The sequence below is a fragment of the Anneissia japonica genome, unplaced genomic scaffold (genome assembly GCF_011630105.1).
Source record: "Anneissia japonica isolate Jap-2015-1 unplaced genomic scaffold, ASM1163010v1 scaffold6788_len1366326_cov149, whole genome shotgun sequence".
Lineage (NCBI taxonomy): Eukaryota > Metazoa > Echinodermata > Crinoidea > Comatulida > Comatulidae > Anneissia > Anneissia japonica.
The window spans coordinates 513,418-524,655 of NW_022692324.1; the positions used below are offsets into that span (position 1 = coordinate 513,418).

The window sequence follows — 11,238 nt, forward strand, 5'->3', positions numbered from 1 at the left end:
TATATATATATATATATGTATATGTATATGTATATGTATGTATATATATATGTATGTATATGTATATGTATATATATATATGTATGTATATATATATATATATATATGTATATATATATATATATATAATATGGCGTATATCATCTTCATTTTCAAACCACCCCGTGTACATTACCCAGGGGTTGCATTTTGTAGTTTATTTTCATGAAAATTTATTCATCAAAATTCTTATTGTGCTTTATTTATTTATTTTTCATTCTTTTGTTTTACCTAACGGGCCAAATTAAATTGCATCGAGGGGAAAATTTGACCCGCGGGCTGCCTACTAAGAACCAGGGCACTGTGCAGCAATGGAGATATGACTCCCCTTTGACACACTTCCTTTCTAACAGAGAACGGATCAGATATGCATGGGTATATTTGCGATAGTTTAATTAATGAGGTAATAATGAATGAACATATTAAATCAACTTACATCCATGCAAAAATATTTTAAAATAATATTTATACTAGAAATGATTTATTCCTTTTTAGTATTATTAAGACCCATACTACAGGGGCGGCGGAAGCATTTTGTTATTGGTCAGGCAGGAAAATCCACACCTGAGGTTGAGATTTTTAAGGATTTAACACTTCTAGACGCTCGGAAATAGCACTCTCAGACGTCAAAAAACGATCTTTAAAGCATCTTAATTCGTTAATGTTTAACACCAGAGATTAATTTTAGTCTTGCACTTTTTCAGAAATTTGTTATACCTTCCGACTCTTATAAAATAGGCTAGTTAACTGTGATTGAAGGTCATCAGATCTTTTATTTGCAAATAATTAAGTAGTAATAAAGTATAAACACTGTTTTAAAAGATACGTCTGTGATAAATTTTGTAAAAATAATAATCAATCAATTAGTTTGCTATTTATGTAACAAAATCATACTTTAGGTACATCATGTATAAAAATGGTTTATGAGGTAAAACCATATTTTTACACATGGTGTACCGAAATTTTAATGATTTTGTTATTGATATGCAATGCAAACCTTCAAGTACTAGCCTATTTTATATTTGTGTATTAAGTTTTAAGGTTGTTTTTTTTTTTTTCTAATAAACCAGGATCGGGAGGGAAACTGAATTTTTCCAAAGCCCTCTCCAACTTATCAGATTTTAATTTACAAAAAATATTCATGATATGCCTGTAGGCCTATTCTGCCCTGTCATGAAAAAACCACTCAACTGACAGTTTTTTCAAAATGCACTTTTTCAGCGTTTTGCACTTTTGGGATATAACACCTCTTGTGATGTATTCAGATTTTTGAAATTATAACGGAAAATATGAAATTTAAAAAATAAAAAATCACTCAACTGCAAGTCTGTGTTACTTTTGTCAGCAAAGACGCACTCAACTGCAAATGTTATGAAAGACTTTACTTAACTGGCATTTAATACCTATTATGTAATAGTTTATCATGAGAAACCCACTCAACTGCATAGTGCTGTATACTGTTTATCATTGAGAAAGACGATTGTTTAATGTATATAACATTACTTTCAGAATGAAATCATTATAAACAATATCTTCATTGGTGCACAATTGGTAATAAGGAAACATTATCTTATATTTTTTTGGCATTAGTCCTACTAGCAAAATATGGATATCGATGTTACTTCTGGGAGGGGATCATTATGGAAGCAGCTCCCAATATGTATAAAGGAGGCATGTTCTTGACGTTTTTTAGGGGGCCACATAAAAAGCATATTTTCTTATTTAATTTGTCTTTTTTTATTTAATACATTTAGTGTCTAATATCGCTCGGATAGATTATTATAATGCACTATTTATTACCTATGATACTATTATTTTTTTTAAATAAATTAATTTGGATCCAAATATAATTTGTATGAAATTTTTCATTTGTGTAAAACTTAAACGTAGTGTGAGTACTATTGTTTCGTTTTTTTCATACATATGATATTATTATTTATATTTAGCTTATTATTATTAATTTAATTTATTAACCTACTTATTATTATCCTATTAATAATTTATTATTATTATTATTATTATTATTATTATTATTATTATTATTATTATTATATTTATTGCATACAGTTCAACATATATTGTTCTTCTGTTTGATATTTAACTTTATATGAAAACCAAAATAGGATGAATTTCTAAAAAATGGAACTATAGAAAACTGTTTTTAAAAAATGGTAAAAGAGGATTAAACAGAGAATTTCTTGAAGAGAGCATTGTCCGAAAATAATGGCAGAAATACCAAGAAATACAATTGGAAATCATTTTTTTTAATTTGCATTTAAAATATAATCACATTTAAATTTAATTATCTGCAATCTTCAAAATATTTAAAGCCTAACAATCATAGGCCTAGATTAGACATTCATAAACAGGGTGCTATATTGAGTATGCGTGCTTCTGTATTCTATTCTATGCCTCTGCCATCATAGTAAACAAATAGGCCTAACGATAAATTTACTCACAAAAGTTGATATAATATCACTTATCATCTTAAAGTAATATGAGGCATGTTGTGGCGAAATGGTAAAGTTGTCGCACAGTCCAGCAAACATTTATTTCTATTTTTCCTAATTAAAAAAAAATAGTAAATTGAATTTCATAGCCGTTATTAAACAATAATTATACATCCTTTGACAAGGATAGGTCTATCTCCTCCAACTTATTTAAGTAGTGACACAGCAAGTTTACGAACTCTGATGTTAAGTTGACGCAATCTCACCTTGACGTCATCATAATGATGAATTAAGTAAATCACCTTTATGTTTGAGAAATAAAATTGCTAACTTATATATGTTTGATCGTAAATAAGACGGTAGTATTTCCACTCACAAAAGTGTAGTCGCAATAGAACTTGTACATGCGAAGTGTAAATTAGAGTGACTGTATTAAGTTTATCTCATTTGAATTTCATTGTTCATTTACGTCACAAGCTAATCAGTAGACAATAAATCATTATTATTATGAATAGTTTTCACGAAATATATAAGCGGGCATTATTATAATTACCAGAAGGATAAATTGAAAAACTTTTTATGATGAGTATTTCAGTGGAAGATTCAAGCCGGCTCTCGGGCTCATCCTCCCAATTTTTTTCAAAATTTAAAAATGGAGAAAGTGGAGAGTGCCATTTCCGGTCAACTTGAGGTGCCATAATCATATTTTTTTTTACCTCAGCCATAACCATGGTGCTGGTATTCAGTGGTAGCACACGGAGTAGCAGAACGTTCTTTTCTTGAAGCTCGTTTATATTGTGCCTTTGACATACGATTTTTTTTTCATAGTGATTTGTACCTTCTTTGATGCAAGTGCGCCATTTACGGCGGTTTACTGCTGCATTTTCCCGCTGCTCATCTATGTTGCATTGCTTGAGTAAAGTTTTAATGGTATCCTTATTCCGCTTTCGATGTCCTCCACAGGACCGTTCTGATGTCCATGATGTCCATAACTCGCCGTAAAGCAGCTGTTTTGGAATACGATCATCAGGCATTCAGACACAGTGGCCTGTCCAACGAAGTGGATGCTGTTTGATGATGGCAAAGATGCTTTTCATTTCAGCTTTTTCCAAAACTTCGGCATCAGGTATTTTCTGTTGCAATGTAATATTAATTAGACTGGTTAAATGAAAGTGGTTTAACCTGCGCACATGCAGTTGATAGACTGTCCAGGTGTGACACCCATAAAGTAGTGATGATAGTACTATGGCTTAATAAACTTTGATCTTGGTAATTCTTTTTATTCCTCAGAGCTTCCAGGTATTTTGCTAGCGATAGAAAATAAAGAGATTCCTCTGTGATTGTCGCATGCATGCCTGTTACCTTTCCGTTTATATATGTGGATTATGTTTGCATATATGATAAAGTTTTAAGGTTCTGAAGGCAGTTGACATGTCTTGGAAGAGTTGTCTGATATTTTGATGTGTCAGCTTAGTCACATCTAGACGCTTCTGAAACGTTTTTCCTTGAGGCCTTCTTTGAGGATGTAAAGTGATATACATCTTTGAGACCACCAAATGGTGGTCAGTCCAACAATCTGCACTAGACATGGATTTTGTAACCAAGACATCAAATCAAGTTGATGCCGATTTTTGGAGCGCGGGTGCATCAAATATGTTTTATTTCTGAATAGAAGCCGAGTTACTGAGCTAGTGATTAAAAGATTGTACTTCATGTACGTTTGCAGAAGGAGGGTGCCATTGTTGTTTCATTTCTTCACTCCTTGCTCCCAAGTACTTGTTTCCATGTGTAGTGGTATGCACCAACTCTTGCATTAAAATCATTGAAGACAATGAGTTTGTTAGTCTTCGGTGTAATATTTACCAGCTCCTCATAAAATTGATTTTTTTTGTTTCATCAGGGTTGGTCATTGTTGGTGCATATGCGCTGAAAATGGTGACATATATTTTTTCTTTGTGATTGGTAGCCGAATAAGTCGTTTAAGTTCATTTGCTACAAGTGCTGTTCTGCGTTCAGATCTCCGTGTACCATCATGGTCCAGAAGGGTCCTGACATTCCAGGTTGCAAATGTAATTTTAATACATTTAGTCTTTTTTATTTTGTTTCTTTCTACCGCAAAAAGGGATCATGCCAGATGCGGTGGTCTGGCCAGATTGAAGTGAAGCTGGCAATTTTTAGGACACCTTTTCTAATCCCTTCCTCATGTTACAGAGGTGAGCAGTGCTCTCCTAAATAGGGCTGCTTAGTCATCCAGACGTCTGTCGAATCCTGCATCAGCTTCAGGTCTACGAGTAGCGACCATATAGCCTGGACCGCCTATGTGTAAGCTTGCAACTACAGCTCCCAGCGCATCCACATCTACTGCTTCGCCGCTCACCTATCGCCATAGGACTTGAAGGTAGTAGATGTTCATGACTTGCGCGTAAATGTATTAAAATTATTTATTTAATAATTAATTAATAGATTGATATACGCATTGTGACCTACTAACTACAATTTATTAATATATTTTAAATAATAAATACAAGAATCCTCCTACGATTTTTTTCAGGTAAAAAAAGTGGTCATTTTTCAATCGCGATCTTCGTATTTGTCCGTTTATGTAAATAGCGAAGATAAACATACAGTTTCAGTGTATATAATCTGTCTCTTATACACATCTAGATGTGTATAAGAGACTCTCTCCTTTTCTATAGAATAACGAGGGACATTAGTATTATTATGCAGATTTTACATTATAAGTGACCTAGTTGGCGTCCCATAGAAAGGGTGTTAAAAACACCCTTCTTATTACTTAATACAATACGATCTATCTTCACAATGATTATAACGGAAGCAGTCCAATACGCCATACTCATGATTATTCTTATAGAAGAATAGGCTACGGTCGGCAAGCCTTTACTCTTTAGGACCCATAATTTGTTGCCATACAGTATATCTTCCAACGACCCAAGAACTCTAGTTATCATAGAAATGGTGTCCAAGATACAAAATATATAGGCCTACGACCAATGTGATGAAGTGCAACCCTACTTCGAGACACAACTATGCAGGGACTTCTATTTAGGGGACACTTGAAATGTGGGAATTATTTAAACACTACACCCAAACCCTAAGGAGACATCCCTATATAATGGGACAGGAACACTCTCTGTGTACCAAATGGTCAAATCAATATAAGCCTACGCATATAATTATTTAATCCGTGGTAAGGAGGACACTTCTTTTTTTATCGTACAGTATTACAAGAACTACAGCAGTCTTAAAATAAAGAAAAAAATATATCTTTCATCTTATATTTTGTCACTTTTTAAGGAATAAAATAACTTTACATAAAACCAGAATGTTTCCCCTGAATCCTTAGTGTGAAAATCGGTATAGGCCTATATGCAACCAATTTTGTCAACTTTTACCCCTAACCATGGAGATTTTTTTTTCTTTTTTTTTTTTGTGCACTGTCATAGAGGATTGTAATCTATATCATAACATGCACACATTTTTTTAAGTCGTTTATTTAGTCGTGTCCCGAGAAGGTGTTCCCATAATTGGGGATTCTACTGTATACCCAAGCAATGTAGTGTCTTGTAATAAACAATATGATATTTGATAAGCATACTTATTGCAGAAAATTTTTGTCTAAAGCAGCTTTACAAATATCTGTTGCTTTCAATCGTTTTAATCTGCTGACTGTGTTAATTCTGCCAGTGGTTGCTAACATCTTTGTCAATGACTACATAATGCCCACTAATTTAGCTAGTAGCCACTAAAGCGTAAATTTCAATCAATTGTAGACAAATAAGGAGCCAAGGATGTGAATGAGTGACATAGCACTGTAAAGTTTCTAAACATTTATTACAAGACCAAAACAAATATTTCTGTGTTTTCTGATACACAAACACTATTCAACAAACAGCGGTCTGACTGAGATTATAGTACACTGCGCAAAGACAAAAGCCGACATTTTATTTAAAAAAAGTTTTGTTTCGATGTTTTCACAGGATTTTCTGTATAATTTTTTTTTTTAGACCCAGATGCGATCTGACGACCCTCAAAAATTCACTCACGACCCAAATTTTGTTCACGACCCATGTGTTGCCGACCGTAGAAATAGGGTACTGTATTCACTGGTGCTAGTAGTACGATAGGTCAATGTCAAAAATCCAAGTACTGTCTTTGTAATTGTATCGTGAGCCTATGGTAAGTAAGCAGTGCTGGATCTAGGATTTAGCAATGGTGGGGTGGGGGGAGGGGTGGCTAATGCGATTTGCGAAAGACCGAGCAGGGTGTGGGTTTGACAAGGGCGCAGATGTGTTTCGAAAGGTGAAGGGGACATTTTGTGAGCCCACACCCACATCAGGCCCACCATAGTTTGGCGAGAGGTGCAGAAAGTTTAGGAAATAATATTAGCTCATGACCGAAAATGACACTTTTATATAGTAAAATTCGTCATCACATCACCATTATAAACGGCAATCAAAATAAAGCGTCATTGTCTTTAATGTTTTTAATTTAAGCCTACCTACTTCAAGCCATTAAGGCCTGTTTATACTTCAACGATAACGATAACGATAACAAAGCTAAAAAGTAATTGTTCATATAGAAATAAAAGAAATAAGAGAAGTTTTTTACCCTATAACAATTCGATAAAGATTTATTGTGTATTCGATAACAAAATATTTTAACAAATCAAATCAAATGACGTCATAACCATTGACAAATATTAAAATCGTAGTAGTAGCAACGATTTTATCGTTTTCCCATGATTACGACGTCACCTGAATTGATTTGTCAAAGTATGTTGTTATCTCATAACTGATAAATCGTTATCGACTCGTTCTAGTGTAAATATTTCTCTTGTTTCTCTTGTTTCTTTTATTTTCTACATAAACATTCGCTTTTTAGCTTTTTTTAATCATCATCGTTATCGTTGAAGTATAAACAGGCCTCTAGTCTGTTCCCTGTCCACCATAGTTAAGGGCTGAGGTGGGAACATTTGAGGAAATAGTACCCCAAGATTGCCGGAAATGATATTCTTATAATAAAATTCATTACCATTGATCAAATTAATCGCTGTGATGTTCCATTTAAAATAAAACTCAATTGTCTTTGATGTATTTTAAATTTGCTTTACCATGTGCTGAAAAGCAATCTTATTTACCATTACACGCTTTTTCTCATACTTCTCAAAACTATATTAAAGGCACGCGCACTCGAGTTGTGTATTTAAGTATGTAGGCCTAATTCAGATGTTTGTGGGAAGAGATAAAGTACCGGTTGTACAGCACACATTTGTTAAAACCTGGGTTATTTATTCAGTTCATTTCACCAATTTTCAGGCATCTTGACTTATGAAATTATGACATTGCGGGCAGAAAGTGAGGGAACCATCCCCTCCCTTCCACAATATTCGGGGACGTGTCCCCTTTGATCATGAGTTTTGAAGAGGCATCCCCTTCTATTAAAGATTTTTTGGAATTAGTAGACATCTAGACGCTCTTGGATGACATCTGAAAAGAAGTTAAGCTTGAAATAGAAAGGGAAAGTGTATGTTTTACGTGTAACATGTATACATGAGAAGCACGCACGCACACACACACCCACACACAAGACGAGTGACCATATTTTTTTTTTGGAGGTCACCGAAGGGGGTGGCTAGCCACCCTATTATTCACGCCTTACATCCGCCACTGGTAGGACCTGCAGTAGTCGGTAAGCGATGGATTTCTGTTGTATAAAATTTATTATAAAATTAATCAGATTTGAATGATAATATTTAGGGCCTGATCTATTATTAATGCGCATAATGTTAAGCCTCTCAAAAAACAGGGCTAAAGCTAAAGACTCACGTCAACGGCGAATTAAGATAGTGTTTGGGGAAAAGAAATTGACATCGTTCGCGAAAATGGCGAAAGCAAATATTCATATAAACAAATAATTAATCTTCGTATAGGCTGTTAAGTAATTACCATCTCCAGCAGCGGAGTTATCGGCTCGCTGGGGCTAGGGGGCTTCACTTCGGTTTTCTCCCTGGAAGCTACGGATATTTGACAAATTTTGGTGGATTTTTATTAGTTATTCGATAGGAATCAAGCTACCGTAATATGACTTCATGCATTTTTTTTAATGTCGAAATTAACTTCCAAAACCTATTTTTTTTTTTTTTAATAAAACAACGAGAAAAAAGAGTAGGTTATGCAATGTAACCAACTAAATTGTTTTGAAATCCCTTTTTCCATCTTATATTCTTTAAAAAAAAAACAAACAAACAAAAAAAAAACACCGTATTAGATTACAATACTATCCTCCCATCATGGCGAAATCCAGGTTTTCATAATCCATGTGTTTGTGAATTCGTCACCGTTTTTTTCGAAGTGACACAAACTTATTATATAAAAATATTATAAATAAAAATCATATTTTTTCAATTTTTTTCTTTGACATTTTATTATGTTCATCGAACTTTACCTTTTTATTTAATTTTTAAGAGTGGAACTACATTAATTAGCTAATTAAGCTAATTAGCCGTTTCGCACAAACCGAAAAAAAAACGGATTTTTCGTTTTCACGAACAGACAAACTTTCTTTAGGTTGTTAGAAGACGCGAATGCGGCGTTCCAATCGTTGTGATCGCTAGGTAAGGCCTATCTTGGCTAGGGCTTGATGTAAAAATTAGATTTCCCTGGTTTACCTTAGGCATACCGGTACCCTTCTTGTAGTATAACTTGGGATAGGTCTATACACGTGCATCAAATGTTTCGTAAATCAAATTATTCGTAAAAAAACATAATGATTAAAACAAAATAAGCCGAGATTGCAGGCCTGTTTTCACCCTTGACTACAATAGTTAACACATAGCTAAAATCAAAGAACTTAAATAGCAGAAGAATGATATGTTTCGCGTATTTGCATTAAAATTGATGGAAAATCCGCCCTCCCGTGGATGGGGTAAAATTTGACCATTTGACTAAGTGGAGAAACTACAGGAAACAAACAAACCTGAGCGGCGCCTTTTTTATTGATATATAGCGCCGCCGGGCGGACGGGGTAAAATTTTGCTCCGTGTACCCACAATGCATTTAGAACGGATGTTCCACTATATTGGGAAGCTGCCCTATCTTCTGCTATTTATTTTCTTTGCTAAAATACAGTTTGTGCCTTAAACGGGTGCGCGTACAGCGCGTACCGTTTTCACGAAGAGACACAAACTTCACTCTATGTGTAGAAAACATATGCTGCGTTTATTCTGATCGTGTTCACGAACAGGCACAAACTTTTCACGCTAATTTACAGGTTGATTAAAGTTAGGGAAAAAATAAATTAAACATTTGGATTGTTTAATGCTTTATCTTTAAACATATGTAAAAAAAATATTCAAAATTCCGTTACCTTGATAGTGAAATTTACAGATTTGTGAAGTAGACCACTTCAAACGCGTTTTTCTCAAAATTTTGTTTTCGTCGAAATTTAAGTCTTTGTCTCTTCGTGAAAACGGTGACGAATTATTAGCAACAAAATTACGAATAGGAATAATGTGTTACTGTAAATTATAAGGCCACCAATTTGTGACTTTATACTACGATAAATAATTAAGAAAACACAATGTCACCGGGACCGTCACAGTACAAGCTTATATTCAAAGTTAAGTTCTAAATTTTGGAAATTTTGCCTAAAATCTGTAAACCACGAGGTTGCTTCCCCGATCAAGATGTATTCCAAGCATCATGAGAATATCCAAACGAGCATTTTGCCCTAGGAGCCAAACCAGGTTTTGTATGCACTTTGAGGTACAGAGAATTTGACTTCAGAAATTGGTTCAGGGTAGTCCAATGATCATTTTTAGCTTGGTAACACATTTTCAAAATGTGGCGAAAGGTCAGGAGGTCAGGATGAAAGGTCATAGTGATGGGATCCTTATATCTCCGCACCAACAAAAACAAAAAAGAGCAAAATGTGTAAAGAAAAACATCAAAATACACTTTAAACCAGTACCTTACTGGTGGTCTAAAACCTGACCCAGCCACCAGGGTTGCAGGCCCCAAGAAGCCTCAACCAGGGCCTTGGGACTTCATGTTAACCCACTACTTGCCCTCTGCCATTGATTCGAAAAAATTGTCAGGTAGATACTCTCGATCCCTCCCTCTGATCGCAATGAGGATTTTCGATAGGGAGGCGCGTTTTGCGAGCGAAATGGACCTTAGGCTGAGGGGCCCGGGACCCGCGGGGTTGGGGCGAAGCCCCCAGAAGCTCCGTCAAATTAGCATTTTGAGCGCCTTATAAATGGATTTCTATTCTATTTTTTTTTTTTATTCATTTGGGTGTTGTCTGTATGCGTACAGACAACATTTAATTGTTCACAATGGATCCATCTCCAATAACTGGAACTGATAATTAGTTTTTTACTGAATTAAGATGTTTTAAAAACATATATGTAGGCCTACAGATAAAATTGTTCATAGCAAATTGTTGCTAATAATTTCCACAAATTTCGTACCAAAGTTATAAAAAAAAATAAGCGGTTAGATGGGCTGGCAAAAGCGCATTTCATGATAATAATAAATTTTAAAATATGGACTTTGAGAGACCAGGGGTAGAGACCTGGTGAGGGGATTTAGGGAAAAACCTCCGGAAGCTTCGATAAAGCATCTTGAGGGGCTTATATTATAACTGATTTCTCAAAACCATATTTTAGGGACCTGAAGAAGTACCATTACACCATTTTATGTCTTTTAAATCTGTAGACCTGTAGATA

The 11,238-nt window shown here is 34.6% G+C and overlaps 1 protein-coding gene across 1 annotated transcript in view; it reads right to left on the reverse strand.

Annotated features, from left to right (window-relative positions):
• LOC117100219 (L-asparaginase 1-like) overlaps positions 1-11,238 on the reverse strand; it is an 80,806-nt gene that overhangs the window by 68,242 nt on the left and 1,326 nt on the right. The window lies entirely within an intron of this gene.